The sequence below is a fragment of the Felis catus genome, chromosome X (genome assembly GCF_018350175.1).
Source record: "Felis catus isolate Fca126 chromosome X, F.catus_Fca126_mat1.0, whole genome shotgun sequence".
Taxonomy (NCBI): domain Eukaryota; kingdom Metazoa; phylum Chordata; class Mammalia; order Carnivora; family Felidae; genus Felis; species Felis catus.
The window spans coordinates 88,051,070-88,069,625 of NC_058386.1; the positions used below are offsets into that span (position 1 = coordinate 88,051,070).

The 18,556-nt window shown below is 40.5% G+C and overlaps 1 protein-coding gene across 4 annotated transcripts in view; it reads right to left on the bottom strand.

Moving 5' to 3' along the window:
* The window catches only part of COL4A6 (collagen type IV alpha 6 chain), a 316,262-nt gene that overhangs the window by 131,650 nt on the left and 166,056 nt on the right, over positions 1-18,556 (bottom strand). The window lies entirely within an intron of this gene.

The window sequence follows — 18,556 nt, forward strand, 5'->3', positions numbered from 1 at the left end:
TCCTCTAGGGTTTTGATGGTTTGCTGTCTCACATTCAGGTCCATTATCCATTTTGAGTTTATTTTTGTGAATGGTGTGAGAAAGTGGTCTAGTTTCAACCTTCTGCATGTTGCTGTCCAGTTCTCCCAGCACCATTTGTTAAAGAGACTGTCTTTTTTCCATTGGATATTCTTTCTTGCTTTGTCAAAGATGAGTTGGCCATACATTTGTGGGTCTAGTTCTGGGGTTTCTATTCTGTTCCATTGGCCTATGTGTCTGTTTTTTGTGCCAATACCATGCTGTCTTGATGATGACAGCTTTGTAGTAGAGGCTAAAGTCTGGGATTGTGATGCCTCCTGCTTTGGTCTTCTTCTTCAAAATTCCTTTGGCTATTCGGGGCCTTTTGTGGTTCCATATGAATTTTAGGATGGCTTGTTCTAGTTTCGAGAAGAATGCTGGTGCAATTTTGATTGGGATTGCATTGAATGTGTAGATAGCTTTGGGTAGTATTGACATTTTGACAATATTTATTGTTCCAATCCATGAGCACGGAATCTTTTTCCATTTCTTTATATCTTCTTCAATTTCCTTCATAAGCTTTCTATAGTTTTCAGCATACAAAATTCTGGATTTAAAGAATCAGAATTGGGCTTGGGTTTAGGAATAAGCTATTCTAGCAAATAATCTGGTGATTCTGCTTCATGTTTAAGTGTAAGAACCACTGATCTATATAACAGGGCTGATTATTTCTGGTTTGTTTGTCCCACAAAAATACAACTAATTCATATGGGAAAATTGTGTACAAGTATTTGAGGCAAACAACATTATATACTTTCTAGGTGGTATTAAGTAACATCATTTAGATGACAGGAAAGGAAAGGGAGAGAATTTCAGGATTCCAGGTTCAGAGGGAATCCCAAAACATAGGAAGCTTTCCCTGCCTTCATTGCTTTTCTCTTTATCTATAAGTGGCATAAGAATTAACAAAGATATGTTTTGACTGAATTCTACAAAAATGTCAAAATCATTTTTTAATGTTTATTTATTTTTGAGAGAGTCAGAGTGTGAGTGGGGGAAGGGGAGGGGCAGAGAGAGAGGGAGACACAGAATCTGAAGCAAGCTCCAGGCTCTGAGCTGTCAGCACAGAGTCTGATGTGGGGCTTGAACCCATGAACCGTGAGATCATGACCTGAGCTGAAGTTGGATGCTTAACCAACTGAGCCACCCAGGCACCCCCCAAAATCATTTTTAACTAGCATTTTTTTTGGTATATACTATAAGCCACAGCAGCAGTCAATAAGATAGAGGAGGTTCCTGGCTTTGCTAAGCTTACATTCTACGTGGAGACAGATAGTAAACCATTTTAAAAGTTGAGACTAAAGAATCAGTCATTCGTTAGTTTATTCACCCATTCACTCTCTTTTTCAAAAAATATGGTGCTTATATCTAGAGGAAAGCAATAAAAATTCAAGTAATTACAAGTCAATAAGTGTTGCAAGGAAATCCATGGGACTACAGAGAAATGTATGGTGCTAAGGGATTATGTGCTTAAGGGAGGATACTATCAAGGGATCCCTAATACAGGGGTGATTTTTATAGAAAGTGATATTTGAGTTGTCAACTGGAGGATGAGTAAAGCAGGTGAAGACGGTGGGGGTAGGAGTGAAAGAAGAAACATTTGATGATAAGCATTTCAGAAAGATGTAGCATGTTGAAGGCCCAAAAGTTGAAGAGAACATGGTGCATTTGAGGATATTGGAAAGACCGCCAAGAATAGTGCTATAGACTAAGCGTCTGTGTCCCTGCCAAATTACTATGTTGAAACCTACTCCCCCAGTATGCTGGTATTTGGAGGTGGGGCCTTTGGGAGGTGATTTGTTCATAAGGGTGGAGGCTTCATGAATGGGATTATAATGTGCAGAAGCCCCAGAGAGCAACCTCACCCTGTCCACCATGTAAGGACACAGAAGGATGGCCTTCTATGAACCAGGAAGCGGGCTCTCTTCAGACACCAGGTCTGTCAGCACCTCTGTCTTGGACTTCCCAGCTTCTAGAACTGTGAGTAATAAATTTCTGTTGCTTATAAGTGACCAAGTCTATGGTATTTTTTGTTATGGCAGCCCAAATGAGTTAAAGCAGGTGGAGGGGTGGAGAGAATGACACTAGAATGGAGACGAACACAGAGCCACCAGATCACAATGGCCCATACATACTGCTATAATGAAGAGTTTGGACTTTATTCTGGGTGCATTGGGAAACTATTACAGGGGTTTCTAATCAAGGAAGTAATAAAACACAGATGCCACAAGTAATAGAGAATGAAATGACATAAATAATACGGGGCATGAAGGCATGGCCCAGAAATAACTATATGTACTAGAGAGGCAAAGATGAACCACTCTGGTTACAGAGAGCATTATTAAAGGCAGATATGACCTGGACCTGATAAATGTGAGAGACTGGAATTTGATGAGGTGGTTCATTTTGGATGGAGGAAAACACCTGAGTGGAGTAGAAACCTTAAAATAAACATGGGGGCGCCTGGGTGACTCAGTCAGTTGAGCATCTGACTTCAGATCAGGTCATGATCTTGCGTTCATGGGTTTGAGCCCCACGTCGTGCTCTGTGCTGGCAGCTCAGAGCCTGGAGCCTGCTTCAGATTCTGTGCCAGCCCCAATTCAAAAATAAACAAACATTAAAAAAATAAATATAATAAACTTGGCCATGTGGGAAGATGAAGCACAAGAGAACCACCCTTATTTTATTCTGGGTGAAATATCTATTTTGTGGCTGGCATGTTGATGTTGGAAGATGGTAATGACAGAATTCTGGGAGATCACTTTGTGGGATGGGTGAATGGATGAAAATGGAGATACCAGAATCACAAATCAAAGGCAATCTGAGGAAAATGGTTAGAGGAAGAAGAGTGTTTGTAATGGCTTAAATATCCTATTTTACAACTGAGCAAGAAACAAGGTGTTCGTCAGTCCAGGAACAGGAAGATGTTGAGAATCCCCTCCCCACAAAGTACAGATTTTGACATGGGAGGATAATGAAAACAGCTTGAGAGCTTGATGAAGAAAGACTATATCTATGCTGTTCACCAGTGTGGCCTTAGCATTCAGCATACTGCCTGGCAAATGGTAAAACCTGAGTAAATATAGTACTTCTAAGTCCAGAATCAGATATTAAGTGTGTGAATCTTGTGTCTAGGGTCCTGAAAGTATAAAGAGCCTAGGTTTCCCACAAGAACAGTTGTGGGGGTGGGGGCGGTTAAGGGGTAGGCTTTGTCATCAACTTGGCTAAACGTCTACATTAGTTTACTATTCCTGCTGTGACAAATGATCATCGAATTAGTAGCTTAACAACACAGATTTATTATCTTACTCTCCTGTAGGTCACAAGTCTGAAATGGGTCTTACGGAGCTAAAATCAAAATATTGGCAGAATGACATTCCTTTCTGAAGGTTCCAGGAAATAATCCATGTCTTTGTCTTTCCAGTTTCTAAAAACTGCCCACATTCCTTGGTTGATAGCTCCTTCCTCCATCTTCAAAACCAGAAACATTGGCCAAGTCCTTCTCACTTCATATCACTCTGACATTCTCTCTTCAGCCTTCCTCTTTCACTTTTAAGGGCCTGTGTGATTACACAGAACCAACTTGGAAAATCCAGAATCATCTTTCCGTTTACAGGTCAATTGATTAATAACATTACTTCCATCTGCAACCTTAATTCCTCCCTGCCATATGATATAGCATGTTCCCATGTTTCAGGGATTAGGATGTGGATGTCTTTGGGATGTGGAGGCATTATTCTGCCTATTGCAATCTTCCATCCATAAAACTGGCAAATATACTCTACTGGACAATTCTCCCTTCTTTCAAGCCCACAGCATACAAAGCACTTAAACACAGTACATTGTACAGTAGAAGCTCTTTTGTATAACATTATTAGAATAAGTAACTGACTGGTTAAAGTGAAGAATCACGTAAAAGAATACATACAGTCCTTAAGCATTTTAATTCAACTTAAAACATACAAATGTACATTCATTTACCAATCTGGTGATGTGATGTGAGACGAAAGCCCTTTTCTGGAGTGTGAGTCCTCTTATTGGAATTGCACAGATTCTTTCTTACATAGGTTACCTCCCTAATGCATTTCATTTGATTTCCAGGTCGGGTTGTTGTTTTTTTCTAACAATAGAACATCTTTTAAAAGTAACATTTCTTTATCAAATCTTTCCAGAGCATTGAAGTTTGTTTTCATGGAAACAATAGCTTCCTTTTTATACTCACATCTCATAAACTTACATTAAGTTACCTAATCTTATTAGTAGGTACAACTGGCATACATGGGTTTGGCAAGAAAACAACTAGTGCTTGGTAAGTATCAATTCAACACAGTGGGGCAGAAGTGTAAGGGTTAATCAGAGGGTAACTTACTAACCATGAGCTTTCCTTGTACCCTGAGCATCAGTCAATATGTAGTTCAGTAGGAAGTAAAAGTATCAACTTAGTCCACCAAGTCAGCTAAATGGAGGTAAATGAGGAGAGCTTTTACTATATTTAAGAGTTTACTAAAAAAAGGAACAATCAGTAGATACCACATAGTCTCAATATACTCTTTCTGTGAGTCCCTGAAAGGTGTATCAGTTAATATTAATGATGGTTAATATTTATTGTGTGCTTATTATATACCCAGCATTGTGCCAAACACTTTATAAACATTATTTTATTTAATTCTCACAACAACCATATGAAGTAGGATGCATTAAGCCCATTTTGTAGATGAGATAACTAAAACTTAGAATTAAGAAACTTACCAGGGTACCTGGGTGGCTCAGTTGGTTAAGCATCTGACTTCATCTCAAGTCATGATCTCACAGTTCATGAATTCGAGACCCACATCAGGCTCTCTGCTGTTAGCTCAGAGCCTGCTTCAGATCCTTTGTCCCCCCTCTCTGCCTCTCTCTTCTCTCTGTCTCTCTCTCTGCCTCTCCCCGCTATCTAAAAATAAATAAACATTAAAAGAATTAAGAAACTTGCCAAATGTCCCATATCAAAAGATATTCAAGCCCGGGCAGTCTACCTGTAGTGCCCACACATATTACTACTGTACTATACCAACTACCAGACAAGCATATCAGAAATCATAGCATGTGGTGCCACACTGCCAGCTGCCCCTTTGCTTCCTTCCTCCTCATAGTCCAGTGATGGATCATTCCAAAGCAGAAGGCAAAATACCTATGGTAATTGTCCTAACTACACTTCTTTGTTTCCTTATCTTCTCTGACATGGTAGCTGTACAGCTCTCTCTCCCTAGCAATGAGCCAGAAAGATAATCAAGGACCAAAAGCAGACACTGCTTGAATTTATTGAGGTTCTTTATCATCAGCAGCTATTTTTTTTGGCAACACATTTGTCCTTATTTACTTTCCTTCTGGATTTAGTTATTGTCTCTGAAAGCTCAAGGACAACCATAATTTTCTCTTGGTTCTACCACTATAAAGGTCACTCACTTACCTTTTGCCTTCAGAAATTACTGCAAGTAATCTGCCTTCCAGTCATACATGCAAGTATGAAGAAAGATCGGAACTTAGCCTCCTTGCTATGGCTATGCCACATTAGTTAGCCCTTGGAATCAAGAGATTAGGCAAAGCCTCCCTGGATGGTAGAGCCAGCAGCCATATCAACTAGCTGCTGGAAGTTATGCTACAGAAACAAAAACTCAGGGGGAAAAAAAACTATGCCAAGGAAAAGGGAAGGGCTTTCAGAGACTGGGGCCATGGAGACCTCTGTCTAGAAACACACTGAGGTGTGCTTACATCATGTGAATGTTGGCCAGAAATCCAGAAGATGAGAAGTTAAGGTCAGATGGTACCTTCCTACTTTAGGATGCTAGAAGCCAGATCTAGGAGTACAAGTATATAGAAAGACAGAAACACAAGGTTTCCATGGAGACTCACACCTGAAAAAATCGTACAGGCTGCATCAGAGATACTAGCTCATATTTCTTCAGGTGAGGTTTGAGCATCTTGGACTAAAATTCTACCCAGCCCAGACTGGGCAGGAAGGGGCAGATTCATAATTTGAGTGCCACTAAAAGAACTCTCTACAAAGTCAGTCAGAGAAGGGCTAAAAGAAAACTAGCCTGGACCTATTAGCATCTAAGCAAAGCTCAGAGTCAATAATAAGCATGTTGACAGAATACAGGTGGGTTTGAGGTCATTCTGGTCCAACTATCATGTGATGTTTGGGTTTTTGTTTTAAAAGTCTATTTTTATTAAAAATGGAGAGTTTGCTAGAGAGGTGTTGGGCTGGGGGATGGGCTAAATGGGTGATGGGCATTAAGGAGGGCACTTGTTGGGATGAGCACTAGGTGTTGTATGTAAGTGATGAATCATTGGGTTCTACTCCTGAAATCATTACTACACTATATGCTAACTAACTTGGATTTAGATAAAGTTAAAACAATTTAAAAAAATGGAAAGTTCCTACATCTGTTTCAGGGACAGGAGAATTTGTGCCTATGTGCTTCAGTTGGGGGGGTGGATTTTCATCTATCCTGCAACTCCAAGTAGGTCCAAATGGAAAAGTAGATGTGATGACTCTGAAGAAGGCACATGGGCCTCTCATGGGTCATGAGAGTTGGGTTTGCATTCCAGAAGTGTCCAAATTTTCCGTATAACCTTGGGCAAATCATTTCAGCTTTCTGGGTCTCAGATTTCTTACCTGTAAAATGAGAATAGTCATATCTGCCCTACCTACCTGTGGAAGATTGCATTATTGACACCAATTCGTTGCCCTTCCTCTATCTCTGCCACTTGACTCATTTCTTCTATAAAATATGTGGAATATATGTCTTATTCATTGACTCTGGGTTCAATCATGTAACTGGCTTTAGCAAACTGGATGATGTGGAAGTAACAATGAGTCAGTTATGAGCCAAGGCCTTAAGAGGCATTATTGTTTCTTCCCACTCTTGCATCTCTGTGTTAACCATGCAAATAGCAGGCTCAGGCCATCCCATGGTTCCAGGAAGAGTGTGAGAAATATGTGAAGCACAGCCACTCCCAGCCTAGACCAGCTAACCCCTAGCTTGTCCTAGACTCATGACTCAGCCCAACTTGGATTGGCCAATGCCCAGCAAACCTACAGACCAGCGAGAAATAATAAATGTTGTTTTAAGCCACTGAGTTTTGGGGTGGTTTGTTATAGAGCAACTATTGATACACAAACTTATAGAAGTGATAGGAGTCTCAACTGTGATAATATATGAGTACCTTTTTCAAAATTTTCAAGGTTTATACAAATGTAATGGACTACTGTAAGAGCAGCTAAGTAGCTTCAAGGGCTGGAATGGTAGGGTAAAGTGGAATTTGGTCATGTTCTGTTACTGCAAGTTTGAATGGAAAGGGTCCCCTTTGCCACAAGAAAACTAGGGAAGGTAAGTCCCAAGTGCCACTCTGGTGACCTCATCCTGAAACCATAGTTGACCTCAAATCCCTGTTCAGGCACTTGAGGAAGGACAACAAAGCCTAGAGTAAAATGAGATAGAAAAAAGAAGGCTTAATGAGAAGCCTCAAAGACTTCTTCAGACAGCGGGACAGGATGCCAACAACTCTTCACTCTGCCTTCTCAAATACTTGCGCTGTCCATTGACTCTGCCATAAAATTCATCAGTGTTGGTGGAGTCTTGTGGTCTGGGGCCGGCAGGCTTGCTGGGCAATAATTCTGTCAGCTCTCTATTCCAAGGAACTGTCTCCGAGAGTTCCAAAAGCTAAACACAGGAAAACCACACCAGCCACAGGCCTCATTAACCAATAAACCTTTGATGAAAAGCAGGATCTCACACAGCTGTTTGTGATACAAAATTCCCCCAAGGGAGGGGGACAGTTGTACTTAAAAGTCCCATTGGGCTAAGATGCTCCTATCTGTCACAATTTATTTCAGAGTTCGAGTCAGGCCAGCATTTCTACCAATAAAATAAAGATCAGAAGGGATGGTTAGAAGGCCTTGGCAAGGAAAGTATAAGTCAATATAAAAGCACAGGCAGGGGTATTTGGAGAAGTAATATTAACTGGGCTCGGTGGAATAGAGAGTAAATTATTTACACTCCTAAGGATCCAGGGCAGACTCAGCCATTTAAGGGAGGGAGGAATGGACCATCTGCTGCTCCAGCTACAAGTGACCAGCTTACATGTAGCATGCCAAGGCTTGAACCACAGCCAAAGATATGAGTCACAAGCAGATACGGCCCCAGCAAGTTCTACCTTGGGGGTCTAAAAAGAGAAAAAAAACCTGTGCACTCTATTGGCAGCTGGGATTGCTAGTACTTAATTTATGCAACCATCCAGAGGGAGTTCTCCCCTTTACAGAGAGAAGAAGACAAACTACTTTAAACCACTTTCTTTCTACCATGTTTCCATTGTGAAATCCATCCTTCATCCACCCACCCTGAGAAAGGGTGAATCTACAGTGGATGAATTCCCTTGTTATCCAGGGACACACAAGAACACCTGAAACCTAATTAACCAATTTACCCTTTCTCTAACTACAAGGTCAAAATAGATACCTTTTGATCAGATGCGTTACTACCAGCCTACCATGTCAAAAGCTTGCAACCCTTCCTTCCTGTCCTTTACTCCCACATCTAGAAGGTCCTTCAAATTTGTCTTTTCTTCAGGTTCATCTCTTGGTTTGTCCTGTTCCTCTCTCCTTCCATTGCTTTGCCATATAGTAAGCTTTGTTCTCTCAAGCTTTGATTATTGTAGCAGCCTGTAAGCTCCCTGGCTTCTAGGTCTTCTGTAACTTTTCTTCATGTTAAACTTGGGTCATCTTCCTGACCTACCATTTTGAAAAATCAGTTTATTCCCCTTCTTTTCAAGAACGAGAATGACTCCTAGTTTCTTACAGCGTCAAAGCCTCTGTGTGGCAGCACCATTACTCTACTGTGTTTAGGCCAGTACCTGGAACACTAATGCCTACCTTTGAGACTTTTCTCAAATCATTTCCTTTGCTTGGAATGCTCCTTTAGATCTCTTCAAGAGTCCTACCATTGCATGTATGCATAAGTAGCCTCAAGTTTCTATCTCTCCATGAAAATTCTCCTAATAACACTAATGAGATGAGTAGAAAACTAATTAAAAACAACCAAACCAAACAACAACAAAAGCAAGATGGGCAGGACGATTCCCAGTCTTCTTACTGCTGGGCTATTGGTGGCTTCTTCAGCAATGCCTTTTTTTACCCATCCCTCCTTTCCTATTTCAATAAAGCCATTTACATTTAAGATGGTACTCTCTACCCGATCTGTTTGCGGTTCTCTATTTTGGCTGTGTACTAGAATCACCTGCAGAGTTTGTAAAACACTGGATACCCAGCTTGCACCCTAAATCAAAATCGCTGGGGGTGGTGAGTCCCTACCAGGATTTTAAAAATTTCTCTAGGTGAGACCAAGGTTGAGAACCACCAATCCAGATGACTGCTATAATCTACTTCCATGTTTTTTCCCCCTCTTGCTTCTCTCAACTGTCACACAATTTCACTGCTGTTTGAATTCTCAGCCCCACGTGTTTCATTCCCTTACTCAAAATTTTTTAATGGCGTGTGTATATATATCTCATATTAAATGAAAAAACCTACATTAGAGAAGAATACAGAATGTTTAATTATCATTTTTACACATGTACTAGTATTCTATTGCTGCATAACAAATTTCCACAAACTTAGCAGTTTAAACTTAGCAGCTTAAAGCAACACAAATTCATTAACTCTCAGTTTCCATGAGCCAGGAATCTAAGCAATGGTCTAACTAGGCCCTCTGCTAAGGGTCTCTCACTGTTTTAAAATGTAGGTTTTATTACCAATCAGGTACAGTGAAGCCAACAGATCAGAGAATGACTGCCATTGAAAAGATAGTTTGTTATGACAGGTCCCAAAAGGAGGGTACAGCATGTCACACAGGGCCACAGGGGAAAGCACCAGGGTTGGTCAGGAGGTAGAAGGAGTGAGGGGAAAACATGGGCAAGAGACTTTACTGTAGCTTTCATGAAAAAAGGCAAGGCAGGGTAAGCAGGCTTAGGATTGGCTTGTTTGAATAATTTCTGAGGGCTCTCAGGTATAGGATCTGTCATTAGTTGTCTGGTACCTGGCTCTGGGATGGTTAGGGCAGAGGAATATTCCCTCCTAGAGTATAAAAGCCAGATAGAGGAGGTGGTTCAGATATGGGGTCTGGATTGCCTGGTTTGTATATGAAATGTAGCCTCCTGGGAAAGTCATTTGCTATCTCTAAGAATTGGCTAGCCCTGAGAAAGACAATCTCTCCCCAGACAGTAGGCCCCAGATGCCAGAGCATCAAGAATGCAGAAAATAAGAAAACATAGCTAATAAACTCACCAGGTTGAAATTGCAGTATCATTGAGGGCTGTGGACCCAAGCTCACAGTTTATTGGCAGAACTCAGTTCCTTGTAGTTTTAGGACTGAGGTCCCTGATATCTTGCTGGCTGACTCATGGGGGTCACTCCCAGCTCCTAAGTCCTAGCAAAATGGCTCTCTCACAACATGAAGATTCTTCTTTAAAGCCAGGGAGAAAATTCTTATATAATGCAATGTAATTACAAGTGTGACTATCTTGTCACCTTTGCCATATAGCATAACTTAACTGAGGGAGTGATACCACATCATATTCACAAGTCTGCCCACTCTGAAAGAGGAGCAGATTATACAGGGCATATAGGCAAGTAGCAGGAATCTTAGAATTATGCCTTCCAAGATATGGAATTATTTATATGTATGTATTTGCATGGGAGAAAAGTCTGGAAGATGTTAATATCTCTGTTGAGGGGCTTTCTTGTGGTATTCATTTTTTAGATTAATTTTTATTCTGTAAAGCATATATTTATTTAGGAGTCAAGGTAAGAAAATAGGAAGGAAGGAAAAAGGGGAGAAAGAAGAAACCTTTAGCTGCTTATGGAACTAAGTATAAATCCATCCTGTCCAAACGGGTTCTCCATAACATAACCCCAACTCTGTTCGAGTCATCTTGCAATACTCCCTTCAAATGATCCCATATTCAAGCCAAACTAAGTACCCTGGCCCACAATTTACCCCATGCTTTTCTACCTGTATGGCAGGCACACTCATATTACTCTACTGCTTTATTTCTGTCAAAATCCTATCCATTACTTCAAGGCTCACTGCTATCTCCTCTGCAAACTAATTCTTGATACCACCAGTCATGAGTGCTTCCTCTTGCTTTTGAAATCCCTGAGCAATAGAGGATAGGGGTTAAGCTCTGAAACTCTAAAGTTGTATTAAGTTCTACTCCTGGCTCTTGCTACTTTCTTGCTAAGCGATCTGGGGTAAATTGCTTCACTTTTAATAAGTCAGGACCACTACTCAGATGAGATAAAGTGATTGGGAGGAGATATTTTATTTTGTAATCCAAGTGGAACTAAAAGTGGGAACCCTGGAATTGAAATATCTAAGTCAGAAAACCCAAGGAAACCACTATTCCTTTAGAAGAAAATCAACTGTGTAGGACTGAGACAGGATGGGGGTACAAATGAGTGGTGCTTTGATGTTCAAGCCCAAAACATAACCTTTGCCTTGGAAAATTCCCCAGCCAAAGTCACAGATACTAAATAGGAAGCAAATGCTCCATGAAACCAGGCAATGCCATCAATGATGCCTCTCAGGTCATTTCTCCAGAAGACAGAATTCTTCCTATTTGTAGTGATGTATGAGTATGTTAATTCCAAGTGAGGAAATTGCATGTGTGATTTTTTTCAGAAATTGAATTTATCCAAGAGAAACAACCATCCTGACAATTTTCTCCTCCATTTATGCCAGATTATTTATTTATTATTATGTATTTTCCAGATCTGTGCTCAAAAGAAATTGAGTGCCACATCATCTGTTTAGCTCTCTGAACTGGCACAGTGGGGCACATTAGGATTGCCACGCTTTGCCAGGCTCCCTGGGAAGTGAGGACTGTGCCTTGACTCCACCAAATTATATGAAATTGGCATTTATCTGGTATACCAGGTTAACTCACTGTGGACCTGGATTCTGATTCATAAATCCTCATTTTCTTTGCCTATATAATAATTGGGAGACACATCAATGAAAGATACCACTTTATGTTACAAAGAAATAGCTGTATTATTAAGATTTACCATTTGTTTAGCATCTACCATGCGCCAGATACTTTGTATCCATGACTTCAATGAACCTTCATATTCTCTTGTGACGGATAAGAACCCATTTGGGGGCAGAAAAATGGGAGTCTGAATAATATCCCTCAGAGAAAGGATGTCTCTTTTCTCTGGCCTCCTGGAGTAACTCAGGATCTAAGCACTTGGCTCAGAATACCGCGAAGCAACTTCCTCTGGTTCCCGTGTCAAGTGGCTCTTCCTGAAAGAAGGCCACTCTGATATTTAGAAATGCGTGTTGCTAGGGTGATGGATGGCATGGGGAAGTGAATCAGGGGAATCAGAAAATTGAGGGTTGCAGCTTCTAATGGGCTACGGACCCTCAACCAAATTCTTTTCCCTTTCTGGGGCTCTATTTCCTTATCTATAACATGAGAGGGTTGGACTTGATTTATGGTTTAAAAAGTTTTGAAGGGGCACCTGGGTGGCTCAATAGGTTGAGCGTCCGACTTTGGCTCAGGTCATGATCTCACAGTTCGTGAGTTTGAGCCCCATGTCAGACTCCATGCTGACAGTTCAGGGTGTGGAGCCTGCTTCGGATTCTGTGTCTCCCTCTCTCTGCCCCTCCCCCACTCACACTTTGTCTCTCTCTCTCAAAAATAGAAAAACATTAAAATTTTTTTTTTAATTTCGAAAGCCATGGAACCTTTGTTACAGAAACACAATCTTATAGAAATCCAAAGCAGTGTGACTGGTTGAAAGGGGTGGAGGCAAGAAGGGCTGCTAGGTAGATTTTAAAGCACTCTGCTGAATCTTAGGACTTGAGAGTCCATGGTTTGAAGACACAATTGTACTAGGTGCAAGCTAAAGGTCATGATGGTTCATAAGCTGGACAGTTTACTTTTAGATTTTGCAATGTATTTTTCCCTTCCTCAAGCTGAAAATAGAATATCATCCAGGATGAAGACCATTCTATGCCTGTCATATTTCTACTCTGGTACCTAGCTCAATGCTGTACACTTCATAGGTGTTCTGTAAATATTTGCTATGTACCTATTGGTTAAAAGAGAATATTTGCCCTGGGGTGTCTGTACCTAGAGATGAACATCCTCTTTTGGCCATAGGATGGCCCTCTAAAATTTTGAGAGGGAAGCCAGTCTCAGAGACTGTCATTCTGTTCTCTTCAGTACTTACAGCTGACTGTTGTGGGATCTGATATCCTTGATTACAGGAAATGGCAGGACACAGGGCTTTATCACTGAGACACTTTAAAAATGCCTTCAAAATACCATGCCAATGGCATACAAAGTGACAAGAATGTATCAGACATGGGCTCCCAAGAAAAAAGAGGGCCTGGGGGAAGTTAGAACCTCTTTAATAGAGGGACCAGGGTGAGGGAAGATTGTTAGATACCAATTTGCTGTTTGAAAATATGTTCTGGTGATGCAAGACAACATCTGAAGAAGGGCCACACTTGAGAAATGTAAGTGAGATGAAGAAACCCCAAATACAGAGGCAGAAAGAATTGTAATACATCCAGTAGGTTTAGTGTTCTATTTCTTGATTTATTAACACTACACTGTTGCCCTGCCTGACTAGTAGAGGACAGGCAGCTCTTATGCTTTATTTAGGTGTCATCCACTGAAAAAAAAAGATAAGGTTCCTGATGGGTATTGAGGAGGGCACCTTTTGGGATGAGCCCTGTGTGTTGTATGGAAACCAATTTGACAATAAACTTCATATATTGAAAAAAAAAAAAAGAGAAGGTCCTAAAGCTAAATTGTCCATTTGTATTATTGGGAGAAACTCTCAACAACTTTTTTTTAAGACCACACACACACACCTCTTTGATTTGCCTCGTTTGGGGCAATTCGCTATTTAGATCCAAACACTTCACAGATCTGGAGCCAACCAGTTCAAAGAATGTTGTTTTCCAAATCAATAAAAAAGAGAGGTTGGAAAGACAGGAACTCAGCTAGCAAATATTTTCAATTTACAGTGTTAATAGTCATTGACAGTTCAAGTGTTCACCTCAATCTTTTGACAGTCTTGGTTAATGAGGGGTTAGTTAAAATAAATGGAACAAAGTTCCAGTTTTTGGAGCTCATAAAGCATCAAGCTTCAAGCATGCCTCCATGCCTAACAAAGGTTTCCTCTTTACCTTCACCTGGAAAACAACTTAACCTCTTAATATCCATTCTTTATTGAGTAAAAACCCCTACCCTATCCCATGAGTCATTTTCCCTTTACATCAACTCTCCACTCTTATCCTTCATTTTATCCAAACAGAAAGGTATTACTAAAAACAAAACTGTACCTGACAAACAGCATTTTTGTCAGGTCAAAAACCATCCTCTCTTTTCCCAAGTGGCCAAGACAGTATATTCTGGGTCTACTGGATGCCAGATGAGAAATCAAATTGGATAGGGCACAGAAGGTCAGTGAGTATGTTTACTGAACCTACTCCATTGTGACCTTGGTGTACAGGTACACAGTAGGAGAATCCAAGGGAAAAGTATCTTCCCTTGAGGTCACAGTTTGGGGTCCAAATCAGCACTGGAAGTTCCATCCCAACCTCTTCTGCCAAGCCATTTCTCTAGGTTGTTAGTTTGCTATATGAACACCCTATCGATATTCTACCTCAGAAATCACTATTATTTAGTGTAAAGAATAATGGTGATGGTGATGCTAATAATCACCATCACAACCATTATTCTTAATAGTAAGAAAAGCAGTGTGATTACAGGAGAAGAGGGCTTATATGGGGTGGGGGCAAGTAAAATATGTCACACTGCAAGGTTGTTAATGCAATCAAAGCCAATAGCAAATGGAAAGTACCCAGGACTGACTTTCTACAGATTTTCTGATCAGGGTTGCTCAAGACAGCACACAGAGCTAGTGCAAAATATTTTGTAGGACCACTCAGTGAGCCAGCCATATACTTGGCTTGTATGGCACCTTTGAAAGAACTATCATTTTCCAGCAATGCTTTCTTTCCTGACAAAAACAGATCAATTGCATGCTGCTTACCACCTCTTGAAAAGAATGGCATCCACTTTGGCCTTATGAGAGCAATAATACCCCCAGAAATACTGAAAGGCTGTTCAAAACGGTTAATGACTTGTAACGACCAAGTGATTTGAGATTTAGGAATGTTATATGGCCAACCAAAAGAAAGTCTGGGTAGGAGTTATATGGTTAATAGAAAAGATTGTATCTATCATGTACCAAAATTTTCTCCATCAGGAAGAAGGCACTTGGGTTCCAGGGCATGCGATGTGGATGCCCCTGTGGAAGTTGGTTTCAGCTGCAGGTGTTAGTGACTGTATTACAAAGAAAAGAAACTGAGCTGTTTCAGGACTAGGGCATAAACACACTGAATGACCCTGGTTTCTTGGCCAGGATAAACATAGGCATAAGTCAAACAAAATGTTAAACTCCATCTCTGGCTTGGTGTCACTGATTGGGAAAATGGAGCTACTCTGTCAGGTTGTTTGAGATAATGTCAAAAGTATATGGAAGTATGGGGGCTGGAAGTCAACCCCAAAACGAATTAATCAGATTTTTATTTTATTTTTTAAAAAAATTTTAAATGTTTATTTTTTGAAAGGGGGGGCAAAGCACGAGTGGGGAAAAGGCAGAGAGAGAGAGGGAGACACAGAATCCAAAGTAGGCTCCAGGCTCTGAGCTGTCAGCACAGAGCCCGACATGGGGCTTGAACCCATGAGCCGTGAGATCATGACCTAAGCCAAAGTCAGATGCTTAACCAACTGAACCACCCAGGAGCCCCTCAGATTTTTAATTTTTGATTATCAAAAACATTGAGGTGCAGTCTCATTCAGATTATTTTTAATCCAGGAGTCATGATTTTATTCAAACTGGATCAAGACTTCTCTTGCCCTGATAAGGTTCTGAACTGGAAAAGTGATGGTTAGCTATCCCCCAATTTCAGTTTTCCCATTCTTCACTAAGTGGTAGAACTTTGACATTGTAGCTGTGCACAAAGCCACCCCGAATAAAGACTATAGTTCTTGATTTCACCTTCAGATGAATATGACCGTGGGACTAAGTTCTGGCCAATGGGATGCAAGGGAAAATGACATCATGTGATTTTTAAGTGTCTTTAAATGGTTGGGGGCACACACTTTTGCCCTAGTCTCCCATCCTGCTGGTTGGAATGCAGATTATGATGGTTGGAGCTAGAACAGCCATTTTGGAGCATAAAATGGAAGCCATATACCAAGAATGGTGGAGAAACAAGACAGGTTCCTGGGTCCCTGGTGATTATGGAGCTGCCATACTAGCCCTCAACTACCTATATAGACTTTTCCACTATCTCAGACACTAAGTTTTTCATCTCTAGAAGTTCTATTTGGGTCTTTTTAATGTCTTCCATGTTTTTACTTAACATGCTCAATCTTTTCTCTAGCCTCTTGAACATATAGAAAAGAGTTATAATAACTGTTTAAAAATCTTTGTCTACCAATCTTATCATCTATTATTTCTGGGTCAGTTTTGACTGATTTTTCTTCTTATTATGGGTTGTATTTTCCTTTTTCTTTTGAATGTCTGGTAGTTTTTAACTGGTTGTCATGTCAGTTTTATCTTGTTGGATGTTGGATACTTTATACTTCTATAAATAGCCCTGTGCTTTGTTCTGGAACACATTTAAGTTACTTGGAAACAGTTTGATCCTCTCAACTCTTGTTTTTAAACTTCATTAGGCAGGTCCAGAGCAGCCTTCAGTCTAGGGCTAATTTGGCACCACGACTGGCCAGACCCTTTTGAGTTCTCTGATGTTCTGTGAATTGAGATTTTCCACTCTGGCTAGTGGGGACAGGCACTATTCCTGGTTCTGTGTGATCTCTAAGGATTATTCCTCCTGCTCCTTTTGGGTGGTTTTTTACCTGGCCTTTTATGTGTGTGTTGATCAGCATTCAGCAGAAGATTCGGGGGGAATTCTTCTCAGATCTCCAGAGTTCTCTTTCTACATAGCTCGCTCTCTCTCTCTCTCTCTCTCTCTCTCTCTCTCTCTCTCCTCCAGTACTACAGTATCTTGAAAATTCTAGCTGCCTTGGTTTTCCTGACTCCCAGCTCTGTCTCCTCATCCACGTGGCCCTGCCTGGCTTCCCTCTCCCTCCATCACTGCCTGGAAACTCTCTCCAGGCAGTAAGCTGGGGCAATCACAGGGCTCACCTTGTTTGTTTCCTGTCTCTCAGAGATCACTGTTCTTTGTTGCCTGGTGTCCAACGTCTAAAGACTATTGTTTTCATTTTGTCTGGTTTTCCACTTGTTTCAGGCAGGAGGGTAAATCTGGTCCCTGTTACTCCATCTTGGCCAGAACTAGGGACTTTTACATCAGAGACAAATAAATGGTTGTATTGTTTAACCCACTGTTATTTTGTGTTTTCTGTCATTTGCAGCCAAGTCTAATCCTAACAAATACAGGACTGATCCTTGATTTATTTAGAACAGTTTCTGACTTTAATATAGAGAAGCTAAGATTTTTAGAATAACCAGAGACTTGAATAACGCCTAAGTAAGGTCAAATACCTGGATGAAAACTGAAAGCTCTGTCATTTCCCATGAGAAGAGTAGTGCTTAAGCAGCCAAATCAACTCCAGCTGGTGCCAGTTGAGAAAATAAAGTACATTTTTTTTGCTTAGTGTGATTAATTTCTCATTCATGGAGACAGTACAACTGGGGAGGAACTTACTCAATAAGGGTTTCCTGAACATCTACTGCAGCCTAGGCACTAGGCTAAGTTGTAGGGATATGTGTACAGACTGGGGCGTGAGCCTCCACCAGCAATTCACAATTTTGATAAGGAAACCTCATTTAGATAAGATCCCTTGTCATGTGAATAGCTCATGAATTTGCCTAAGAGGCTTAGTGCCAGTTTTTTTTTAAATAAATCTTATCTTCTATTTTTTTTCTTTTAATTAGGGAAAATGCCTTTTCAACCCATGGTTCTGCAATGAACCATGTAATTTATATTTTCAGTAATAAAGTAACTTGTACTTTCAGCATAAAGAAGCTTCTGGAACAGGATATTCACACAAAGTCCAAGCTTTACTACTTCTGCAGTGGAGAAATACATTGGACATGAACCTAACCAAATGATTAAGCTTCACATTACCAATAATGGGGAAAATTACATCATGTGCCTCTTGTTGTGAGGCACTGAGAAGGATATAACATCACAGAAAAAAGGTTTAACCACAATGTATTCACGAGAAAAACTCAGACAAATCCAACTGACAGACATTCCACAAGGCAACTGGCCTCGACTCTTCAAAATTGTCAATGTCATAAAAACAAACAAAAAAGAAAAAGCAAGATGTGGTATGGTGTTCTAGATTAGACAGGACCCAAGAGAACAACAACTAAATGCAATGCATAGTATTTTATTAGATT